Genomic DNA, 26704 nt, shown 5'->3' on the forward strand with positions numbered 1-26704 from the left:
CCTATGAAAACAGAATGTACGCTTGCATACTGATACATTGCAGTGAAGGTAAATAAAAGTGAACAACAAAGATATAAATGCAAAAAATAAATGAGGTGCTACGGTGGGTCATGCTGGTGTCACATGCTAACTTATGGGTGTGTAATTTATCGGCGCGTGTTTAATACTCACGAAGTATGTGAACGGGGCTGATACCTCTTTGTTTGAGTTCTGTGAAATGAGGTCCAAAACAGATTAGGTTAAGATCACCCGTAAGGGCAAGTTTACTCATTACAGTCTCTAACTAGTGTCAGTAGTATTTATACGCTATGGGGGCTATTAGGATTGGGGGTGGGCTTTGCCCGTCCGCCACCCTATCGGGAAACGAGACCGCCCGCCTCAAGGGCGGGGGACCCGAAATGTGCATTAGGATGCGCCCGCCACAGTGGCGGGCGCAATCCTCATTTCAACATTGTGGCGGGCGGTGCTCACTGCACCGCCTGCCACGATCCCAAAATCAAATCCATGCATTTGCATACACGAAGCGGCATGCACCCAGCGGTGCCTGCTGCTTGGTGTATGCGAATGCGGGGGGGTATGCAACAAACACCTCGGCCATCACGAGGGGGGCCCGCAGGGGCCCCCCAAACCAAAGACTGCCTGCCTTTCCGAGGCTTGCCAAAATGCCCATTGTAATATGGCTGGCGGTGTCTAACAGACACCGCCACCATATTAAACATTTTCCGCCCGTAAACTTTGCCGCAGGGGCCCTTAAGTAGGTACACAACATTAGATGTTTCACAGGTAGCTGTAACTCTTACTTTAATTTTGTTGCCTTTCATAGGGTGATTTATGATCGTGCCTTGGATGATGTTGTTACAATTTTGACAGTTAAAGCATGGCTTGGTGCCATTGTGTGTTAAAAGGGGTGGTTGTTATTGTTTCAGATATTCTCCCAAATTTTTATGGCGAGTATAGGCAAATATTAGAAATTGTAAGAATGATTCTTTGAAGTCTGGCTCCATAGTTAATATCGGCCAATGTTTCTGAATATTCCTTTTGAATTTGTGACTGGAAGTTGAAAATTTAGTTTTAATTTACTTTCCTAAATCGTGTTACACATCGTTCCCCTTGAAGGTTACTGTGTTTACATATTCCAACATGTCTGCCGTTTTTCGGCTCAGAACCAGTCCATCTTTACTGTTTACCCAACACGTCACGTGACACGCAACAACCTCATAAACTAACAAACACTCGCCCAGAACACCGTCGACAACGTACAGACTCCCGTAGGAGAGTGCGAGACCTATTTTCCAAGTTAGTTCACTATTAAATATCTTGAAAGCCCTCCGTTGATTATGGGAGAGCGTTTTTTAAACCTTGAGGTTATTTTAACGCTTAGCGTTCACTAACACATAGCTTATAAATAATACTGACACTAGTTAGAGACTGTAATGAGTAAACTTTCCCTTATGGGTGATCTTATCCTAATCTGTTTTGGACCTCATTTCACAGAACTCGGACAGCGAGGTATCAGCCCCGTTCACATACTTCGTGAGTATTAAACACGCGCCAACCAATTACACACCCATAAGTTAGCATGTGACACCAGCATGACCCACCGTAGCACCTAATTTATTTTTTGCATTTATATCATTGTTGTTCACTTTTATTTACCTTCACTGTAATGTATCAGTAAGCAAGCGTACATTCTGTTTTCATAGGAATTTCTCCCTGATGAAGAGCAATTTGTGCTCGAAATGCATTGGAGATAAAGTTTAAAGATATTCTGAAAAACAAGAAAATGAGTTAATTTTACTGCTTCAATCAAAATGAAAACGCTACATGAATGAATAAAATTCCAACTAAAAACTTTATGTAACTTTGTGTATGAACATTATTTCTGAAACATGAACTAAGAGTCACAAGACTACCCACTTGAGGAGTGCCCCAAATGGGGATGCGACCAGGTTGTATGAAAGCACCATTATATCATTGATATATATAGGTAAACAAATACCTTTTCAAAAAACATTTACGCAGACAGACTCGGAAGGAAGGTGGGTGCTTAATGATGGAATTTTTAATAAAACAACGCTTACTATAGTCGCGATATATGCTACGATATTAGATAACCCCCTCACCCTGGTAAAATTAAAACAGGCCCTAATTAATATTCTAGGCAGGTGAACTTGGGTTTTTTCACTTTCTGCAAAATCTGGTATTAGAATCACCCTGTACTACACAGAGGCAAAATAAGATGCAAATGGCTAAAGCTTTCTCCAATTGCAAGAGGGAATTAGATCTGATCGATCTATGACCCACCCAATATCCTAAAAACATGAATTATCATGTTTCTCTGCTACAAATAATACTGCCTCAAGAATATATTATTTTCTTACTTCACATAGCTTGAAATTGGTTAATCATAAACATATACAGAACATTTTCTCAGACCGTGCCACAGTTAAAATGGAAGTGATAGGAATTAAGATAGAAAGAGCAGTAGTTTGATGGTTATTCAATAAAGTAAATTTAGAGGACATAGAGTGGTGCAGAGAGGTCCATGATGAGATTTTAAACTATTTTAAAACCAACAGTAATGCTGCCCGTATCGTTTAGAGAATGTATGGGGGGCTTTCAATGCAACAATTCGGGGATACATCATGGCTTAAGGGATACAGCAACGAAAATAGGCTTTCTTCCAAAACGGGAACTGGAGGCCGAGTTAGATTAGGTGAGCATAGCACTCCTGCAAACTGTAAATAAGGAATTATTCAATCAAGCAAAAATGCATATGCAAGAATATTACTATGCACAAGGATATACTGAAACATTACACATCTCAAATGGTCTACGAAGAAAGTGAATACACGGGTAGATTGCTGGCGTGACAGGCTAGAGAATGGCAAGCAAAGAATAAGATCACCTCTTTAATCGATATAGAAACCAAGGCCCACTTAACAAAATCACTAGATATTCAGAAGGCTTGCCTGCAATACTACGAGACGGTTTATAACTCACAGCTACAGGTAGATATTATTCCACTTAGGCGGTTTTTAGTTACATTTCCTATTTCGCAGCTGTCAAATGAACAAGCTCAGAAGATGGGTACATCTCTCTTGAAGAAATAGATAGTGTAGTGAAATTCGTATCTAATGGTAAATTGGCAGGGTAAGATGCCATTCCAACAGTACTATATAAGAAATGTGCTCCTATTTTAAATAGAGACATTTTAAAACTTGCAAATCATATACTGGAAGGAGGTGTACCTCCGCCATCTTTTCGTAAAGCTGTGAAAGCGAGTTTCCTAAAGAAATATAAAAATTAGGAAAATATTAACTCCTACACCCCACTCAGTCTTTTAAATGTAGAATATAAGATTTTTACTAAACGTTTAGCAAATAGGGTGAGTAATGTCAGAGGATCGATTATACACCCAGATCAACACAGGTTTGTGGCAGGATTGCAGCTTTTTACCAATTTAAACTTTTTAATAGAAGCCTTAGATTACATGGCACAGTATATATAATCAGAACAGGTGATGTTTTTAGATGTCGAAAAGGCTTTAGATTTAGTATCTACGTAAAGTCTTTTCACGATCCATAAAGGATTTGGGTTTCCGAAAATTCATACCCAAAAAATAACTTGCTTATATAAGGGCACTACGGCACAAATCATTATTAATTCTAGGAATATAGATCCAGTAGGGTAAATAGAGGTTCAGGACAGGGTTGTCCCCTGTCGCCAATACTCTTGGTCCTGTTTATAGAGCCGCTGGCGATAGTTATAAAAAATAAAGCAACTACAACAGTGCCAATAAATGGGATGCCAAATATAAAACTATATGCAGATGATATTGTTTTGTTCCTTAAAACCGAGCATGATATTCAGGAGAAAATCTATGGAATTTTTCTATAACTTAAAGGATTAGACGGATATAAAATAAATAAGTCAAAAACTAAAATTCTATTATGTAACTGTGCACTGGACATTTTATTACCCAAATTACATTTTTTGATCAATACAAGACCAAAACGTTATTTAGGAATATATCTCGCCAAAAATATGAATGATCTGTATATACTAAATTACACACCGTTAATACATAAAATTAAGCTGCAATTCTCCAAATGGACCTAATTGCCTCTTTCATTAATTGGGCGCTTGGCTGTAATTCGTATGTCAGTTCTGCCTCTCTGTAATTTTTTGTTTTCATCAATCTCATTTGCATTACAGATGACATTTTTTAAAGAGTTAGTAGATTGTTTTTAACCTTTATATGAGCAAATTAAATACCTATGCTGGCAGTGGATACCCTAGAGCCCCTTCCATGCTCATGACGGAACGGTTCCGTCATGAGCATCGGTCGCGCTGTGCTCATGACGGAACCGTTCCGTCATGACCACACCCGCAAATGGAATGTTCAGCACCAGGGAAGAATCGGCGCAGCAGGCAAGGTGTTAAAAAACAACTGTGGAAGGAGGTATGCTGCTGCATTATCTAAAGGAATACTACTATGCACATTTTGAACATAATACTTATTGATTTTTAGTTGCTCCTGTTTGCCCAGCACAGATAAAAAATGTATGATAAGATTTTTGAAATAATATACAATTTTAGATCTACTGAAAATTACTATAGAAGGTACTGCAATGACTATTAAAACAAAAGGCACATATGTTTAAATATTTCAATATACCTTTTATAAATGGCTCCATACGTTTGATAGATATATATGTGGGGGGAAAACATCTGGTACAGTTAAATCTTACACATAAATGGGAAAGCAATGGATAGTCTATGGTTGTGGATTTTATCAACTAAGATGCCAGGAAGAACTGGAATGAGATAAAACACGGTATTAGATATTTCAAAGCTATATTAGAGTGGTCTTTTCTCCAGATTCGAAATTATTTAAAATTCAAAATTTTAAATAGATCCTATTCTGCTCTCTGAAAAGTTAGATCCTACTGAGGTATTGATTAAATCAACAACATGTAGATCATTTAGTGGCTGGATACCCATTCTTAGAGAGAATACTACTAATAAAATGTATGAAAAGGCTCGGGATAAATGGAAAACTAAAGAGAATGTTCATCTTTCAACTGGAGTTTGGAATAAGATCATCAACTTTAATGCCACATTATTTAGAGGGGCTAACTTTAAGAAAATGCTATTTTATGCCCACTGGCTACTATAGAAGCCCAACTTTTTCACACAAAATATTCCCCTGGATACAAGATAAATGTTTGCAATCCACAGTGGGAGTTGGCTGTAACTGGAAACATATTTTTTGGGAATGTCCAAAAATAGAAAAAAATGTGGGGTGATATCGAGAAATATTGTAAGCACAATTTAGGGTTAGGGGCAGCTATAAATATTATCATTGCTATTTTAGGATACTCCCTGAATATTGCAACTAGCCTTTGACAGGAGAAACATTTATTTATCATTGCTTTAGTAGCCAAATATTTAATATTACATAATTGGCAAAGTTAAAGTGTCCCAACATTTTAGCAATGGCTGAATAAAATGTGTAGAGCTCGGGACTTGAAAAAAAGATACACCTTAAGATTTAAAATATTATGGGAATTTTGTTGATGTTTTCCAGGGGGTAAAGAAGTTATAAAATGAAAAAAGTGTTATTATTGGAAAACTCGAAGGCCAGTGGGAAATAGGCAGTAGTAGTTTATGATAAGAATATTGACTTTTTTTTATTAACTAAAAAAGCAATGTATTAACTCTTTCCATTTTTTTAAAAATCATGCCTAATCTGTATATAATTGTATAATCTAGATTTTTGCAGGAATTATGTATACTATTAATACCGATGAGATTGTATATTTGATTTTCATGAAGTTTCGGAAATAAAAATAAAAAAGACTCAATGGTTCAATGAGAAACATAAGATAGCAGAAAGATATGTCCACAAACTTTAATGCCCACGGACTGCAGGAGGTCAGACTCCCTGCCAACCACATCTGCCCACCTATGCTTCAGTTGTGGGGTCTCACGGTCCACACCATGGGTTTGCAGCATCATTTGCCTGATGTTTTCGCACCTCTGCTTCTGGACCTTGACAGGGTAACCCTATATCACACGGCCCTCATGTGACAACATATTCTGCAGGTAATGGCAGACAAGCCATAGGCAAGTAACCAACTCCTGGGAATTCATAGGCCGAGTACATCTCTGCCCAGCATGTTACCAGCCACTAACAATAAACCTAACTCTAACAAAATCCTAACAGACCTAAAACCTAATAGCAAAAGTACTCCAAAAGACAAACATCAGACACTTTACAGGATAATTATCAACAATATACAACAAATACGCACAAATTAGGACTAAAGGCACACAAAAGGGACAGCAGAAACAGCAAATCCAAAAACAATCTCCAGCCCAATCCACACACCAACAATCCCATGCACATACAGTTAAACTGTGAGTGATTGTGAAAGTGAAAGTAACTTTACAGTACCTTGTTTGCAGCATGTAGGATCTATTACATCACTTCCCTTACTCAAGTACTTCATTCCCTGGGCGGATGTGGGTAATTTTCAGCCTATGTGGGTGTTTTTTTAATTTTTATTTTTTATGCTAGCACACCTTGCCTCTATTTCAATAGAAGCCTTACAATGGAAAACAATAGAGATATTGTTTGTCTGAAACAGAGCTTCATTTTTTATCTGTGTGGTGGGGAAAAATCTACCTGCTGAATGGTGTAGCATCATTTATTTTTACGTGAGAGCAAAACTTTGCAAATATTTGGAATTTGGAATGTGCAGTTCATGTTCAAATTCACAGTCACAGCTGTTTTTTGTGTGATGGGTATTGTTGGCCTGTTGCCACTGTTAGCACTTGTGTTATATGTGTGTATTTAAGCTTACACATGTGTTGGATCATTCAGAACATGTATCCAAATGTGCATAATGCGCACACATTCTGATAGCGCCTTTGCGCTCTTCCCATGGGTACTTTGTGTGCCAAGTTCTTGATGTTTAGCATTGAAATTGTATGCACTTCCACCTGGGATGCAAAGAACTGCCTAATAAATGGGTCCAGTGAAACCACATCTACAACTACTTTGTGCAAGGCCAATGAGCACCATGTTGCACTGTGGAGGCTCGGGTTGCAGTCCTAATGTGAAAGTGTGCAATCATTGCACACACATGCATGGAGGAGTATGGATGGGGCAATTCATTGGTAGCATGAGTGCCATTTGCATCCAAGTGCCAAATCCCACAAAACAGTGACATTGTCATTAATTGTGGCCACCATGAACCTTATTCATGGTGATTGTGGAATGGTAGGTCAACATGCATGCCTTGTTGTGTTCTCTGACATATAGCTGATACCACGGCTATGTAACTGACTCCATATTTACACTATGCAACAAGATGGTGCTGCTTGTGCATTGCAGTGGGTGTACACATGCAACACTGTGGCACTGGCAAAGTATGATGTGTACATTTTGCATGTGTTAATTGATGCAACTTTCTGGATGTTACATGTGGGTGATTTATTTTTGTGGCATATGTGGACTGTAGTTTTGGAAGTGTGTTGCATTGCAAGTCCTATGTGGAACACTGCAAAACATTTTAAAATGTGTATCCTCCACCCTCAGCCATAAGAATGAGGTACAACACATGGCTAGCATCAGCAGTGACACACATGGTTGTTAGACACTAGTGGTACAAATGTTGTATGTCAATAGTTTGGTGTGAGTATGGTATACAAATGCTTACATAGTGTCATTTCTCACAATTTATCACATTTTTCCTTTGATTTATAAAAATCATTAATCTGTAAAGAAATGATTGATGATATGGTCCCTCCACCTTGTTGCTGAAACTGATGTTCCAGGTTGCTGAGGCTCCTCATCCCCTTCCTCTCCATCATCCGAAATTTCCTCATCCCCAATGTCACCTGTCCACCACACATTGGCCCTGACACATATATCAGGCAAGACACAGCAGACCAAGATGATGTAATGTAATGTAAAATCACACTTATATAGCGCTGCTATCGCTCCGAGGAGCATCTTGGCGCTCAGCACCCAACCCAGCTGGAGAAGGTTGGTGAACAGAAGGCAACTTCAACAGCTTACTGCTTTACACTAGTGCCCTACAGACCACATCTGAGAGTGAGATGATCCAAGTTTTCAAGAGTTTCCTAAATTCACTCTCCTTGGTTATACACCGAAGTTGCACTGGCAGTTTGTTCCAGGCTCTTGCTCCTAGTACGAAGAGAGATTTCCCCCCTCTGGTGGCTAATCTAAATCTAGGAATTACTAAAAGGTTGTGATTGGCAGACCTTAAGCAACGTGCTGGCAGGTAGCGTTTAAAGCCGTTGATCAGATATCTTGGGCCCTGAGACTGAAAGGCTCTGAAGGTGATCACCAGTACCTTAAATAAGACCCGCTTATAGATGGGTAACCAGTGTAAGATCTTGAGCGCGGTGGATGCAGATGATCTTCCCGGCCAGCGAAGTACCAGGCGGGCAGCAGCATGCTGGACTATCTGCAGCCTGTTAAGAACAGCTTTGTTGGTACCTGCATATAGGCTATTGCAGTAGTCCAGTCTGGATGTTATCAGAGCCACTGCCACTGTTTTCCTGGCTGCAAGGGGGAGAAGGTCAAAGAACTTTTTCAGAGATTTAATATTCTGAAAGCAGGAGCCAGCCACACCCACCGCTTGTTGCTTAAACGATAATTGGTCGTCAAATTTAATGCCCAGGTTTCGTGCAGAGGAGATGGTGCTGGGAGGGGCTTCCGCCCCTTCCGGCCACCACTGTTTGGGGGAGAAAAAATTATGGGAACCGAAGGGAAATATTTCTGTCTTCCCTGAGTAACACCTGAGGTGATTGTTCTTCATCCACTCAAATGTCGCCGTAAGACAGCTTTGCAGATTTTCATCAGCTCCCGAAAGCTCCCTATCCATCACCAGAATCAGCTGAGTATCGTCAGCATACGAGATGGTGTCAATCTGGTAAGAGGCGATGAGCTCGATCAAGGGTACCATATAAAGATTAAAAAGTACCGGGCTCAAGCTTGAGCCCTGCGGGACTCCTGAGCTGATCATTTTTTCTTCAGATTTGAAGTCGCCTAATACTGTGATCTGACGTCTCTGGGTGAGGAAATTTTTTAGCCATGCCATTACCACTCCTCCTATACCTGCTTTACCCAGACGGTCCACCAAGATAGCATGTGAGACCGTATCGAAGGCCGCCGATAGGTTGAGTAAAATCAAGACTGCCTTCTTCCCTTGGTCCAAAGCCATTCGTAATGTCTCTGCCATGAACAACAAGGCTGCAAACACAACAATGATGGACAGAATGTGGATCAATGTCACACATTCACCCCAGTCCAAAGATCTGGGCCCAAATCCATCGTTTTTCCACTCCACACCACCCTGGGTTAGACAATGGCGATATGCAAATCAGCGCTGACCCTGTGCCCCATGGGAACAGTCCAGTCCGAACTACGAAAGCCATGTCCTTCCCAGAACGGAAACAAGCATCCGAGGACCGGCCAGGTTTCGAGGTAACACCTCTCTTCAGCCCGGCTAGCTTGATTCCAGTGGTGTGGAGTGCCTGGGACTCACGTCTGAGCATCCCCAGTACACTTAGAGCGGTAACTGCAAACACAACAATGATGGACAGAATGTGGATCAATGTCACACATTCACCCCAGTCCAAAGATCTGGGCCCAAATCCATCGTTTTTCCACTCCACACCACCCTGGGTTAGACAATGGCGATATGCAAATCAGCGCTGACCCTGTGCCCCATGGGAACAGTCCAGTCCGAACTACGAAAGCCATGTCCTTCCCAGAACGGAAACAAGCATCCGAGGACCGGCCCGGTTTTGAGGTAACACCTCTCTTCAGCCCGGCTAGCTTGATTCCAGTGGTGTGGAGTGCCTGGGACTCACGTCTGAGCATCCCCAGTACACTTAGAGCGGTAACTGCAAACACAACAATGATGGACAGAATGTGGATCAATGTCACACATTCACCCCAGTCCAAAGATCTGGGCCCAAATCCATCGTTTTTCCACTCCACACCACCCTGGGTTAGACAATGGCGATATGCAAATCAGCGCTGACCCTGTGCCCCATTGGAACAGTCCAGTCCGAACTACGAAAGCCATGTCCTTCCCAGAACGGAAACAAGCATCCGAGGACCGGCCCGGTTTCGAGGTAACACCTCTCTTCAGCCCGGCTAGCTTGATTCCAGTGGTGTGGAGTGCCTGGGACTCACGTCTGAGCATCCCCAGTACACTTAGAGCGGTAACTGCAAACACAACAATGATGGACAGAATGTGGATCAATGTCACACATTCACCCCAGTCCAAAGATCTGGGCCCAAATCCATCGTTTTTCCACTCCACACCACCCTGGGTTAGACAATGGCGATATGCAAATCAGCGCTGACCCTGTGCCCCATGGGAACAGTCCAGTCCGAACTACGAAAGCCATGTCCTTACCAGAACGGAAACAAGCATCCGAGGACCGGCCCGGTTTCGAGGTAACACCTCTCTTCAGCCCGGCTAGCTTGATTCCAGTGGTGTGGAGTGCCTGGGACTCACGCCTGAGCATCCCCAGTACACTTAGAGCGGTAACTGCAAACACAACAATGATGGACAGAATGTGGATCAATGTCACACATTCACCCCAGTCCAAAGATCTGGGCCCAAATCCATCGTTTTTCCACTCCACACCACCCTGGTTTAGACAATGGCGATATGCAAATCAGCGCTGACCCTGTGCCCCATGGGAACAGTCCAGTCCGAACTACGAAAGCCATGTCCTTCCCAGAACGGAAACAAGCATCCGAGGACCGGCCCGGTTTCGAGGTAACACCTCTCTTCAGCCCGGCTAGCTTGATTCCAGTGGTGTGGAGTGCCTGGGACTCACGTCTGAGCATCCCCAGTACACTTAGAGTGGTAACTGCAAACACAACAATGATGGACAGAATGTGGATCAATGTCACACATGCACCCCAGTCCAAAGATCTGGGCCCAAATCCATCGTTTTTCCACTCCACACCACCCTGGGTTAGACAATGGCGATATGCAAATCAGCGCTGACCCTGTGCCCCATGGGAACAGTCCAGTCCGAACTACGAAAGCCATGTCCTTCCCAGAACGGAAACAAGCATCCGAGGACCGGCCCGGTTTCGAGGTAACACCTCTCTTCAGCCTGGCTAGCTTGATTCCAGTGGTGTGGAGTGCCTGGGACTCACGTCTGAGCATCCCCAGTACACTTAGAGCGGTAACTGCAAACACAACAATGATGGACAGAATGTGGATCAATGTCACACATTCACCCCAGTCCAAAGATCTGGGCCCAAATCCATCGTTTTTCCACTCCACACCACCCTGGGTTAGACAATGGCGATATGCAAATCAGCGCTGACCCTGTGCCCCATGGGAACAGTCCAGTCCGAACTACGAAAGCCATGTCCTTCCCAGAACGGAAACAAGCATCCGAGGACCGGCCCGGTTTCGAGGTAACACCTCTCTTCAGCCCGGCTAGCTTGATTCCAGTGGTGTGGAGTGCCTGGGACTCACGTCTGAGCATCCCCAGTACACTTAGAGCGGTAACTGCAAACACAACAATGATGGACAGAATGTTCTGGGAAGGACATGGCTTTTGTAGTTCGGACTGGACTGTTCCCATGGGGCACAGGGTCAGCGCTGATTTGCATATCGCCATTGTCTAACCCAGGGTGGTGTGGAGTGGAAAAACAATGGATTTGGGCCCAGATCTTTTGACTGGGGTGAATGTGTGACATTGATCCACATTCTGTCCATCATTGTTGTGTTTGCAGTTACCGCTCTAAGTGTACTGGGGATGCTCAGACGTGAGTCCCAGGCACTCCACAGCACTGGAAGCAAGCTAGCCGGGCTGATGAGAGGTGTTATTTCGAAACCGGGCCGGTCCTCGGATGCTTGTTTCCGTTCTGGGAAGGACATGGCTTTTGTAGTTCGGACTGGACTGTTCCCATGGGGCACAGGGTCAGCGCTGACTTGCATATCGCCATTGTCTAACACAGGGTGGTGTGGAGTGGAAAAACGATGGATTTGGGCCCAGATCTTTTGACTGGGGTGAATGTGCCACATTGATCCACATTCTGTCCATCATTGTTGTGTTTGCAGTTACCGCTCTAAGTGTACTGGGGATGCTCAGACGTGAGTCCCAGGCACTCCACACCACTGGAAGCAAGCTAGCCAGGCTGAAGAGAGGTGTTACCTCGAAACCGGGCCGGTCCTCGGATGCTTGTTTCCGTTCTGGGAAGGACATGGCTTTTGTAGTTCGGACTGGACTGTTCCCATGGGGCACAGGGTCAGCGCTGATTTGCATATCGCCATTGTCTAACCCAGGGTGGTGTGGAGTGGAAAAACGATGGATTTGGGCCCAGATCTTTTGACTGGGGTGAATGTGTGACATTGATCCACATTCTGTCCATCATTGTTGTGTTTGCAGTTACCGCTCTAAGTGTACTGGGGATGCTCAGACGTGAGTCCCAGGCACTCCACACCACTGGAAGCAAGCTAGCCGGGCTGATGAGAGGTGTTATCTCGAAACCGGGCCGGTCCTCGGATGCTTGTTTCCGTTCTGGGAAGGACATGGCTTTTGTAGTTCGGACTGGACTGTTCCCATGGGGCACAGGGTCAGCGCTGATTTGCATATCGCCATTGTCTAACCCAGGGTGGTGTGGAGTGGAAAAACGATGGATTTGGGCCCAGATCTTTTGACTGGGGTGAATGTGTGACATTGATCCACATTCTGTCCATCATTGTTGTGTTTGCAGTTACCGCTCTAAGTGTACTGGGGATGCTCAGACGTGAGTCCCAGGCACTCCACACCACTGGAAACAAGCTAGCCGGGCTGATGAGAGGTGTTACCTCGAAACCGGGCCGGTCCTCGGATGCTTGTTTCCGTTCTGGGAAGGACATGGCTTTTGTAGTTCGGACTGGACTGTTCCCATGGGGCACAGGGTCAGCGCTGATTTGCATATCGCCATTGTCTAACCCAGGGTGTTGAGGAGTGGAAAAACAATGGATTTGGGCCCAGATCTTTTGACTGGGGTGAATGTGTCACATTGATCCACATTCTGTCCATCATTGTTGTGTTTGCAGTTACCGCTCTAAGTGTACTGGGGATGCTCAGACGTGAGTCCCAGGCACTCCACACCACTGGAAGCAAGCTAGCCGGGCTGATCAGAGGTGTTACCTCGAAACCGGGCCGGTCCTCGGATGCTTGTTTCCGTTCTGGGAAGGACATGGCTTTTGTAGTTCGGACTGGACTGTTCCCATGGGGCACAGGGTCAGCGCTGATTTGCATATCGCCATTGTCTAACCCAGGGTGGTGTGGAGTGGAAAAACGATGGATTTGGGCCCAGATCTTTTGACTGGGGTGAATGTGTGACATTGATCCACATTCTGTCCATCATTGTTGTGTTTGCAGTTACCGCTCTAAGTGTACTGGGGATGCTCAGACGTGAGTCCCAGGCACTCCACACCACTGGAAGCAAGCTAGCCGGGCTGATGAGAGGTGTTACCTCGAAACCGGGCCGGTCCTCGGATGCTTGTTTCCGTTCTGGGAAGGACATGGCTTTTGTAGTTCGGACTGGATTGTTCCCATGGGGCACAGGGTCAGCGCTGATTTGCATATCGCCATTGTCTAACCCAGGGTGGTGTGGAGTGGAAAAACGATGGATTTGGGCCCAGATCTTTGGACTGGGGTGAATGTGTGACATTGATCCACATTCTGTCCATCATTGTTGTGTTTGCAGTTACCGCTCTAAGTGTACTGGGGATGCTCAGACGTGAGTCCCAGGCACTCCACACCACTGGAAGCAAGCTAGCCGGGCTGATGAGAGGTGTTACCTCGAAACCGGGCCGGTCCTCGGATGCTTGTTTCCGTTCTGGGAAGGACATGGCTTTTGTAGTTCGGACTGGACTGTTCCCATGGGGCACAGGGTCAGCGCTGATTTGCATATCGCCATTGTCTAACCCAGGGTGGTGTGGAGTGGAAAAACGATGGATTTGGGCCCCGATCTTTTGACTGGGGTGAATGTGTGACATTGATCCACATTCTGTCCATCATTGTTGTGTTTGCAGTTACCGCTCTAAGTGTACTGGGGATGCTCAGACGTGAGTCCCAGGCACTCCACACCACTGGAAGCAAGCTAGCCGGGCTGATGAGAGGTGTTACCTCGAAACCGGGCCGGTCCTCGGATGCTTGTTTCCGTTCTGGGAAGGACATGGCTTTTGTAGTTCGGACTGGACTGTTCCCATGGGGCACAGGGTCATCGCTGATTTGCATATCGCCATTGTCTAACCCAGGGTGGTGTGGAGTGGAAAAACGATGGATTTGGGCCCAGATCTTTTGACTGGGGTGAATGTGTGACATTGATCCACATTCTGTCCATCATTGTTGTGTTTGCAGTTACCGCTCTAAGTGTACTGGGGATGCTCAGACGTGAGTCCCAGGCACTCCACACCACTGGAAGCAAGCTAGCCGGGCTGATGAGAGGTGTTACCTCGAAACCGGGCCGGTCCTCGGATGCTTGTTTCCGTTCTGGGAAGGACATGGCTTTTGTAGTTCGGACTGGACTGTTCCCATGGGGCACAGGGTCAGCGCTGATTTGCATATCGCCATTGTCTAACCCAGGGTGGTGTGGAGTGGAAAAACAATGGATTTGGGCCCAGATCTTTTGACTGGGGTGAATGTGTGACATTGATCCACATTCTGTCCATCATTGTTGTGTTTGCAGTTACCGCTCTAAGTGTACTGGGGATGCTCAGACGTGAGTCCCAGGCACTCCACACCACTGGAAGCAAGCTAGCCGGGCTGATGAGAGGTGTTATCTCGAAACCGGGCCGGTCCTCGGATGCTTGTTTCCGTTCTGGGAAGGACATGGCTTTTGTAGTTCGGACTGGACTGTTCCCATGGGGCACAGGGTCAGCGCTGATTTGCATATCGCCATTGTCTAACCCAGGGTGGTGTGGAGTGGAAAAACGATGGATTTGGGCCCAGATCTTTTGACTGGGGTGAATGTGTGACATTGATCCACATTCTGGCATTCATTGTTGTGTTTTCAGTTACCGCTCTAAGTGTACTGGGGATGCTCAGACGTGAGTCCCAGGCACTCCACACCACTGGAAGCAAGCTAGCCGGGCTGATGAGAGGTGTTACCTCGAAACCGGGCCGGTCCTCGGATGCTTGTTTCCGTTCTGGGAAGGACATGGCTTTTGTAGATCGGACTGGACTGTTCCCATGGGGCACAGGGTCAGCGCTGATTTGCATATCGCCATTGTCTAACCCAGGGTGGTGTGGAGTGGAAAAACGATGGATTTGGGCCCATATCTTTTGACTGGGGTGAATGTGTGACATTGATCCACATTCTGTCCATCATTGTTGTGTTTGCAGTTACCGCTCTAAGTGTACTGGGGATGCTCAGACGTGAGTCCCAGGCACTCCACACCACTGGAAGCAAGCTAGCCGGGCTGATGAGAGGTGTTACCTCGAAACCGGGCCGGTCCTCGGATGCTTGTTTCCGTTCTGGGAAGGACATGGCTTTTGTAGTTCGGACTGGACTGTTCCCATGGGGCACAGGGTCAGCGCTGATTTGCATATCGCCATTGTCTAACCCAGGGTGGTGTGGAGTGGAAAAACAATGGATTTGGGCCCAGATCTTTTGACTGGGGTGAATGTGTGACATTGATCCACATTCTGTCCATCATTGTTGTGTTTGCAGTTACCGCTCTAAGTGTACTGGGGATGCTCAGACGTGAGTCCCAGGCACTCCACACCACTGGAAGCAAGCTAGCCGGGCTGATGAGAGGTGTTATCTCGAAACCGGGCCGGTCCTCGGATGCTTGTTTCCGTTCTGGGAAGGACATGGCTTTTGTAGTTCGGACTGGACTGTTCCCATGGGGCACAGGGTCAGCGCTGATTTGCATATCGCCATTGTCTAACCCAGGGTGGTGTGGAGTGGAAAAACGATGGATTTGGGCCCAGATCTTTTGACTGGGGTGAATGTGTGACATTGATCCACATTCTGGCATTCATTGTTGTGTTTTCAGTTACCGCTCTAAGTGTACTGGGGATGCTCAGACGTGAGTCCCAGGCACTCCACACCACTGGAAGCAAGCTAGCCGGGCTGATGAGAGGTGTTACCTCGAAACCGGGCCGGTCCTCGGATGCTTGTTTCCGTTCTGGGAAGGACATGGCTTTTGTAGATCGGACTGGACTGTTCCCATGGGGCACAGGGTCAGCGCTGATTTGCATATCGCCATTGTCTAACCCAGGGTGGTGTGGAGTGGAAAAACGATGGATTTGGGCCCATATCTTTTGACTGGGGTGAATGTGTGACATTGATCCACATTCTGTCCATCATTGTTGTGTTTGCAGTTACCGCTCTAAGTGTACTGGGGATGCTCAGACGTGAGTCCCAGGCACTCCACACCACTGGAAGCAAGCTAGCCGGGCTGATCAGAGGTGTTACCTCGAAACCGGGCCGGTCCTCGGATGCTTGTTTCCGTTCTGGGAAGGACATGGCTTTTGTAGTTCGGACTGGACTGTTCCCATGGGGCACAGGGTCAGCGCTGATTTGCATATCGCCATTGTCTAACCCAGGGTGGTGTGGAGTGGAAAAACGATGGATTTGGGCCCAGATCTTTTGACTGGGGTGAATGTGTGACATTGATCCACATTCTGTCCATCATTGTTGTGTTTGCAGTTACCGCTCTAAGTGTACTGGGGATGCTCAGACGTGAGTCCCAGGCACTCCACACCACTGGAAGCAAGCTAGCCGGGCTGATGAGAGGTGTTACCTCGAAACCGGGCCGGTCCTCGGATGCTTGTTTCCGTTCTGGGAAGGACATGGCTTTTGTAGTTCGGACTGGATTGTTCCCATGGGGCACAGGGTCAGCGCTGATTTGCATATCGCCATTGTCTAACCCAGGGTGGTGTGGAGTGGAAAAACGATGGATTTGGGCCCAGATCTTTGGACTGGGGTGAATGTGTGACATTGATCCACATTCTGTCCATCATTGTTGTGTTTGCAGTTACCGCTCTAAGTGTACTGGGGATGCTCAGACGTGAGTCCCAGGCACTCCACACCACTGGAAGCAAGCTAGCCGGGCTGATGAGAGGTGTTACCTCGAAACCGGGCCGGTCCTCGGATGCTTGTTTCCGTTCTGGGAAGGACATGGCTTTTGTAGTTCGGACTGGACTGTTCCCATGGGGCACAGGGTCAGCGCTGATTTGCATATCGCCATTGTCTAACCCAGGGTGGTGTGGAGTGGAAAAACGATGGATTTGGGCCCCGATCTTTTGACTGGGGTGAATGTGTGACATTGATCCACATTCTGTCCATCATTGTTGTGTTTGCAGTTACCGCTCTAAGTGTACTGGGGATGCTCAGACGTGAGTCCCAGGCACTCCACACCACTGGAAGCAAGCTAGCCGGGCTGATGAGAGGTGTTACCTCGAAACCGGGCCGGTCCTCGGATGCTTGTTTCCGTTCTGGGAAGGACATGGCTTTTGTAGTTCGGACTGGACTGTTCCCATGGGGCACAGGGTCATCGCTGATTTGCATATCGCCATTGTCTAACCCAGGGTGGTGTGGAGTGGAAAAACGATGGATTTGGGCCCAGATCTTTTGACTGGGGTGAATGTGTGACATTGATCCACATTCTGTCCATCATTGTTGTGTTTGCAGTTACCGCTCTAAGTGTACTGGGGATGCTCAGACGTGAGTCCCAGGCACTCCACACCACTGGAAGCAAGCTAGCCGGGCTGATGAGAGGTGTTACCTCGAAACCGGGCCGGTCCTCGGATGCTTGTTTCCGTTCTGGGAAGGACATGGCTTTTGTAGTTCGGACTGGACTGTTCCCATGGGGCACAGGGTCAGCGCTGATTTGCATATCGCCATTGTCTAACCCAGGGTGGTGTGGAGTGGAAAAACAATGGATTTGGGCCCAGATCTTTTGACTGGGGTGAATGTGTGACATTGATCCACATTCTGTCCATCATTGTTGTGTTTGCAGTTACCGCTCTAAGTGTACTGGGGATGCTCAGACGTGAGTCCCAGGCACTCCACACCACTGGAAGCAAGCTAGCCGGGCTGATGAGAGGTGTTATCTCGAAACCGGGCCGGTCCTCGGATGCTTGTTTCCGTTCTGGGAAGGACATGGCTTTTGTAGTTCGGACTGGACTGTTCCCATGGGGCACAGGGTCAGCGCTGATTTGCATATCGCCATTGTCTAACCCAGGGTGGTGTGGAGTGGAAAAACGATGGATTTGGGCCCAGATCTTTTGACTGGGGTGAATGTGTGACATTGATCCACATTCTGGCATTCATTGTTGTGTTTTCAGTTACCGCTCTAAGTGTACTGGGGATGCTCAGACGTGAGTCCCAGGCACTCCACACCACTGGAAGCAAGCTAGCCGGGCTGATGAGAGGTGTTACCTCGAAACCGGGCCGGTCCTCGGATGCTTGTTTCCGTTCTGGGAAGGACATGGCTTTTGTAGATCGGACTGGACTGTTCCCATGGGGCACAGGGTCAGCGCTGATTTGCATATCGCCATTGTCTAACCCAGGGTGGTGTGGAGTGGAAAAACGATGGATTTGGGCCCATATCTTTTGACTGGGGTGAATGTGTGACATTGATCCACATTCTGTCCATCATTGTTGTGTTTGCAGTTACCGCTCTAAGTGTACTGGGGATGCTCAGACGTGAGTCCCAGGCACTCCACACCACTGGAAGCAAGCTAGCCGGGCTGATGAGAGGTGTTACCTCGAAACCGGGCCGGTCCTCGGATGCTTGTTTCCGTTCTGGGAAGGACATGGCTTTTGTAGTTCGGACTGGACTGTTCCCATGGGGCACAGGCTCAGCGCTGATTTGCATATCGCCATTGTCTAACCCAGGGTGGTGTGGAGTGGAAAAACGATGGATTTGGGCCCAGATCTTTTGACTGGGGTGAATGTGTGACATTGATCCACATTCTGTCCATCATTGTGTTTGCAGTTACCGCTCTAAGTGTACTGGGGATGCTCAGACGTGAGTCCCAGGCACTCCACACCACTGGAAGCAAGCTAGCCGGGCTGATGAGAGGTGTTACCTCGAAACCGGGCCGGTCCTCGGATGCTTGTTTCCGTTCTGGGAAGGACATGGCTTTTGTAGTTCGGACTGGACTGTTCCCATGGGGCACAGGGTCAGCGCTGATTTGCATATCGCCATTGTCTAACCCAGGGTGGTGTGGAGTGGAAAAACGATGGATTTGGGCCCAGATCTTTTGACTGGGGTGAATGTGTGACATTGATCCACATTCTGTCCATCATTGTTGTGTTTGCAGTTACCGCTCTAAGTGTACTGGGGATGCTCAGACGTGAGTCCCAGGTACTCCACACCACTGGAAGCAAGCTAGCCGGGCTGATGAGAGGTGTTACCTCGAAACCGGGCTGGTCCTCGGATGCTTGTTTCCGTTCAGGGAAGGACATGGCTTTTGTAGTTCGGACTGGACTGTTCCCATGGGGCACAGGGTCAGCGCTGATTTGCATATCGCCATTGTCTAACCCAGGGTGGTGTGGAGTGGAAAAACGATGGATTTGGGCCCAGATCTTTTGACTGGGGTGAATGTGTGACATTGATCCACATTCTGTCCATCATTGTTGTGTTTGCAGTTACCGCTCTAAGTGTACTGGGGATGCTCAGACGTGAGTCCCAGGCACTCCACACCACTGGAAGCAAGCTAGCCGGGCTGATGAGAGGTGTTACCTCGAAACCGGGCCGGTCCTCGGATGCTTGTTTCCGTTCTGGGAAGGACATGGCTTTTGTAGTTCGGACTGGACTGTTCCCATGGGGCACAGGGTCAGCGCTGATTTGCATATCGCCATTGTCTAACCCAGGGTGGTGTGGAGTGGAAAAACGATGGATTTGGGCCCAGATCTTTTGACTGGGGTGAATGTGTGACATTGATCCACATTCTGTCCATCATTGTTGTGTTTGCAGTTACCGCTCTAAGTGTACTGGGGATGCTCAGATGTGAGTCCCAGGCACTCCACACCACTGGAAGCAAGCTAGCCGGGCTGATGAGAGGTGTTACCTCGAAACCGGGCCGGTCCTCGGATGCTTGTTTCCGTTCTGGGAAGGACATGGCTTTTGTAGTTCGGACTGGACTGTTCCCATGGGGCACAGGGTCAGCGCTGATTTGCATATCGCCATTGTCTAACCCAGGGTGGTGTGGAGTGGAAAAATGATGGATTTGGGCCCAGATCTTTTGACTGGGGTGAATGTGTGACATTGATCCACATTCTGTCCATCATTGTTGTGTTTGCAGTTACCGCTCTAAGTGTACTGGGGATGCTCAGACGTGAGTCCCAGGCACTCCACACCACTGGAAGCAAGCTAGCCGGGCTGATGAGAGGTGTTACCTCGAAACCGGGCCGGTCCTCGGATGCTTGTTTCCGTTCTGGGAAGGACATGGCTTTTGTAGTTCGGACTGGACTGTTCCCATGGGGCACAGGGTCAGCGCTGATTTGCATATCGCCATTGTCTAACCCAGGGTGGTGTGGAGTGGAAAAACGATGGATTTGGGCCCAGATCTTTTGACTGGGGTGAATGTGTGACATTGATCCACATTCTGTCCATCATTGTTGTGTTTGCAGTTACCGCTCTAAGTGTACTGGGGATGCTCAGACGTGAGTCCCAGGCACTCCACACCACTGGAAGCAAGCTAGCCGGGCTGATGAGAGGTGTTACCTCGAAACCGGGCCGGTCCTCGGATGCTTGTTTCCGTTCTGGGAAGGACATGGCTTTTGTAGTTCGGACTGGACTGTTCCCATGGGGCACAGGGTCAGCGCTGATTTGCATATCACCATTGTCTAACCCAGGGTGGTGTGGAGTGGAAAAACGATGGATTTGGGCCCAGATCTTTTGACTGGGGTGAATATGTGACATTGATCCACATTCTGTCCATCATTGTTGTGTTTGCATGAACAACAAGGCAGCTTCAGTCGAATGCTTTGGACGAAACCCCGATTGGTTGGAGTGCAGGATGTTATTCTCCTCCCAAAAATTCGTAAGTTGTTTATTAACGAATTTCTCCGTCAGCTTGAAAATCGCAGGGAGTAGGGAAATGGGACGCAGGTTGGACAGAGTTGTCGGGTCTGGTAGGGCTTTTTTCTGCAGTGGCATGACCGCTGCACACTTCCAGTCAGATGGGAATTCTGCCGTGGCCAATGAGGAATTAATGATGCTATTGATGATTGGATTTAACTCCTCCACCAAGGTCCGCATGACCATCGGTGGACAAGGATCAAACGAGGATCCAGATTTTATTGATAAGATAGCCTGATGTGAATCCTCCAGAGAGATGGATGTAAATGATTCAAGGCGTAAAATGTTAGTGGCCTCAAAGCATGCCCTCGAGGATTCTTCAATTGTCGAAATAGATGGACTAGAAGGAAAGTCCTTAACAATATCAGAAATTTTCTTATCAAAATATGAGGCTATAGCATTACAGAGCGGGAGTGATCTTGATCTTATGATACCTATGATCTTACAGACCATAGGTAGGAGTAGAGCAATCTGCCCCCAGATTGATCAAGGCAGTGGAAGCATGATGTGAGGACTCTGAATATCCGCTCATCGATGGACCTGGTGCAGCAAAGGGCCTGGTTGTAGGACATCTGGCCTTTATTTTGTAGGATCTTTACAGGTGTCGTGGCCCATGGCATCCGTTTGCAACCTTGGTCTGCTGCCAAGAAAGGAGGTATTGTATTAGTCAAGACTTATGATGAGGGTTAATCCAACATTTGTATCCATTATGGCCTGTGTCCAGCTTGATACATTAACCTTGAAAACTGTCTTGAACATGATTTGCCAATGTGTGGTTTACAGGCAAGTTGGCATTGACAATGGCTGGCATAGAGCTACACATACAAGTGTGCTGTCCTCTGTGATACCTATAGTATTTGTCATCCAGCTGAGTGGCAATGCCATGCAGGTGGATTGTCACCAAAGATGGTAGTCTATTTGCTATTGAGCCGGCAAATGTCTCACAATAATCTATTGTGTCAATTTGTGGGTACGATGTCAACTCTTAAACGAAATGCTTTCTGATTGGATGACAAGTTACAGTAACTGGTGATGTGTGTTCTATTTCAGGGGCACATATTTTGTAATGAGATTTTATTTCTACATTTTTCTATGCGTTAGGCATTATGAGGATAGTTGGTGCATGTGAATATGTGACATGATAATATACACATGGCAGCGCACAAAGACGACCTGTGGTGACAGTACACAAGGGCTAGTAGATGTGTGGTAATATGGCACTGTACAGTGCAAAAGGTAGACTGCATACACTACAGTGCCACAATTCTTGGGGACAGTGTTGCCCGTATCTTCTACTTGATTCTGTGCCCATTGTTTATGTGTCAGCATAGGCAGATGGAGTGCAGCATTCTCCGTGACAGTCACAATATTTCACAATATGTCACCTTGGATGACTGCTATAGTGGTTATTGCAACAACTTTTTCAAAATGCTTTGCATATTGGATGTGATGTGTGTATATATATATATAATTGGTGATGTGATGCAGCATTGTTGAGGGTAACCAGTGTGGTTCATAAATGCCCATATTTCTCAATTTCACAGATGTATGATAAATCTTCATTCCTCTTGCCCATGGGATTGACTTCTGATACACAGATTTCACAATGGGATAGTCTTGCTTCAGCAATGCTTTTTGTCTCATTGTACTTCTATCTTCATATGTAAGGGTCTTTGCCACACTTACATGCACACTTAGATCCTCATGTAGGTTTTGCACCACTGGACATCAATATTTGTGCATCCAAAGTGACATGATGGACTGTGCATTTAATTTTACACACAACACATCCATGGTTTTTCTACATTCACCTACTCACATAATGTCTTAACTGCAGCTAATGAGGTCTAGCAGCAGTTTTGAATAATTTGCAGCATTTAGGAACATACTTGTACATATGGTGGTATCAGTTTTGCGGGTGCTTTTCTGAAGGAATGCCTACCTTGCATATCATTTTTGGTAAATGCTGCTAGCCGAACTGCTATTGAAAAAAATCAGCGCTAGCAGTAGAAAAGTGATGTTAGAGGCTCTAGCATTACTTTGTAAATATGGCGATAAACAAACGCCACAGAGTAAAATAAATTACACTGCTGCAGCGTTAAATCCTTGTAAATATGCCCATAAGTCCCTTATAATTTTCAGATTTTATAGCTGGCCCTGTTTTGGTGGGATATATTTTCGTTTAAAATTATATAAAAGACACAAATCTGCTGTAGGCAGTGTAAAATGCTTGAAAACTCTACTTTGTGACATTGCGCTCTTCCCTTGATTTCATGTGCGTTCAGAGGTGCAGTATTCTAATGTCTAGCTCGTATTTAAAAAGAAAGCTACGCTGCAGGTGAGTCATCACAACACTGACAATTCACAGGTACACAGGAAAACGTTTGCTAAAGTGATACTGATGTAAATGTTAGTTTCAAAGTGAGAGCACGAGATTATATGTTTTCACACTTTGTGACATGTTTTCTTAGTTTGCTAAAACCTTTGATAAATAGTGAGGGAGTGTTTACTGAAAACTCTGCAGTGTTTTTGTTCTTAAAACATTGAAATATATTGGAGATGAAAGTAAGAGAATGTGTGTCAAACAAGAGCCAGGGTGGACAAGTGGACGTGTCATGTATGACGCCTTTAAGGTAGTTCTCGCTTAGCGATCAACAGCAGCACATTGCATGCTGGTTTTGAGCCCTCACATTCAATGTTAAAAGTCAAATTACAAATTCTATATTTTGCTGCAAGACTCCATTTATTGACATATAGCTACTTGTTAGCTATGACCATCTTTAAAAGGACACATTATAGTATATGGGATTTCAAAACAAATCAACAGTCCTAGTCTGATTTTTATGATGAGTATGTCGACAACAAATACAAGAATAATTTGGCGTTCCATCTGAAATCACCTTGAACTTCGTAATTTCTTCCTCAAATTTTTCTGTACTGCAATGTTGTACATTCTCTTCTCCATTTCCTTCTACTAACGTATCAATTTCTGCTCAATATTCTTCTGCACCAAAGTAACTAACCTGAATTTCATCACAAACGAGCACTGTTCAACTTCTTTAACATTAGAGCTGGACTTTTTGCATAATGCAAAGTTCTGACTAATATCCTCATTTCAGTATGATGTACTGCCAACATCCTGAAATGGTGAAAAACACTTCTACAAACTTTTTTAGAAAGACAAGCCAAAGAATGTCCTTGCAAACCAGTACTTTCTCTCACTCTGCAAGGGTCTAATCCTTGCAACATCTTAATCTTTTGTTTAACGATTTTCCTAGAATAGTTACGTAAGAAATTGCGTGAAAAATCAATAGATTCCTGCCGTACACTACAAATACTACTGCACTTCCAAGTGAACACTGGAGCTTTAGGCCTTCTCCCTAATAGTTCATCAGCTAACACCTCTTCTACATTTCTATGAACAATTTTCTCTTTCTCAATAGGACAACCATTTTTAACCTCATAAGCACGACGTGTAGTGTCAACTGCATGCAACAACTCATTACTCTGAAAATAACTCTCCTCATTAAAAAAAGGCTCAGAAATTGAACTATGTTTCCATTCACCCAAAAAAACTTCAGAAAAATTACTTCTATTAATTACTCTTCTCCATTTACTTTTGCTCTTCATTAAATGGATTGGCTTATCAAGTGATCGAATTCTATTGATGACTAAAACAAACATTTTTTTTTAATTCAAAAGCTTTCTTAAATACATTCACAATACATTTCCTCTTCTTATAAAATGCAGTTTTCTTCTTACAATTCTTTATTAACTTAGTTAAGTTTTTCAAAATTCTATTATAGAACATCTTCTTCCTTATTTCCTTATATTGATTTTTTCTTCTTTTACTATTTACATTTTTTCAGACTTTTTCCATGGTTCTTCTCTTTTCTCTTAGTAGCAGAAACAGTGATTGTATTTTTTACTTTGCGCACACTACTATTAGTGATTGACAATCTTCGCAAAAAAGTCTTAGTTTTCTTACCAGGACTTTTTTTCTTTTTGTTAATACGTTGTTGTTCAGGAAAATGTTGTAGATCACTTCTCTTTAAATAATTTGCTTTCTTGCGTTGTTTCTTCCTTGCTATTTTAGTAGGCATGACGATTTTTTTTCAGTGGTGATGAAAACAACCTATTATAAAAAAAATATATTTCACTTAAGAAAAATAAATATATCAAATATACTATTATATAATTGATAAGAAGAGAGAAGATATTATGACAACAAACATAAGAGTATGAAAATAGAAGAATTTATAACAAGAGAAAGAGGACTATGAGACAAAAGGAAATATGAATAGAAAAGAGGATATGAGCAAACACTGCAGTATAAGGGGATAAATATAGAATGAAAATACTGGAAAATATGAAGAGATAATGAGCAGTATAAGGAGAAAGGTGACAGTATGAGGAGAGAAGGGAGAGTATTAGAAGAAAGACACAGATTATGAGGAGACAGGAGGGAAGTATAAAAAGTAGTTAAACAAGGGAGTATAAAAAGAAGTGGGACTATTAGGAAACAGACGAGACAATAAGGACAAAGAGACACTAAGGGACCCATTAGGATGGGGGCAGCTTTCCCCTACCAGGCTTTCGGTACCCACCGCCAGCCTGGCAGGGGCAATTCACTCGCCAACTCTACCAGAATGACCCCCCACCATATTTGCATAGCTGGATAATCTACAGCGGTCGGAAAGACCATCCACCGCTTTTCTGCCCTGGTTGCCTTGCAACCATTGCAGAAAGGGTTTAATATAGTGGCGGTGTCTAATACACACCACCAGACATATAGTGATGGGCCTCTGCCGATGCTTTCCCGTAGGAGTGATTTCGCCACGGAAAGACATGTGGTCTTTACAGTGGGGGCCCCCTTCGGGCCCCCAGAGTGCAGGTATAATTGAGGGTGCACACGAGGGGTACCTGTGGTATCCCCTAGCATTTGCATACACAAAGCAGCAGTGACATTTTCAATTTCCTGCATTACTTTTTTGCCAACATTACATCCAAAAATAAGACACAATACAACAAGAAAGAGGCCCAAGATGCTTGTAAACCGGCCCAAAAATGTACGCAGCGGTCTATGTATACTGACTGGAAAATTATTAAGAAAGACATATGATGAGAAAGAGAGGAATACGATGTCAGAGGATTGACTATAAAAAGAAGGAAGACTATTAGGAGACAGAAGGAGACAATAAAGACAGAGGGAGACTAAAAGCACAGGAGGGAGTATGAGAAGAAATGGCACTGTGAAGAAAGCCGAATTAAAATAAGGAAATAAAGAAAAACATCAGAACAGAGGGAACACTATAAGCAGAGAGAGGTAGACAGTGAGAGAGACATCAGACATTATGAAAAAATGGTGCAAGTGTAATTCTTTAATGTACACGGACGCTCAGTGTGATTCTAGACAAAAACATTTAAACCATACATTTCACCAAAACATATTTACTACACTAAAACATTTTACTAACTAAACACATTCCATGTATTTGACCACTACATTTCAGTAGAGAATCCTGACTGATTTTGCAAATACATTTCCAATTTGCACCATTATGTTTTTGGGCCAGATTACATCA

This window comes from Lissotriton helveticus, chromosome 8 (genome assembly GCF_964261635.1).
Source record: "Lissotriton helveticus chromosome 8, aLisHel1.1, whole genome shotgun sequence".
Classification (NCBI taxonomy): Eukaryota; Metazoa; Chordata; class Amphibia; order Caudata; family Salamandridae; genus Lissotriton; species Lissotriton helveticus.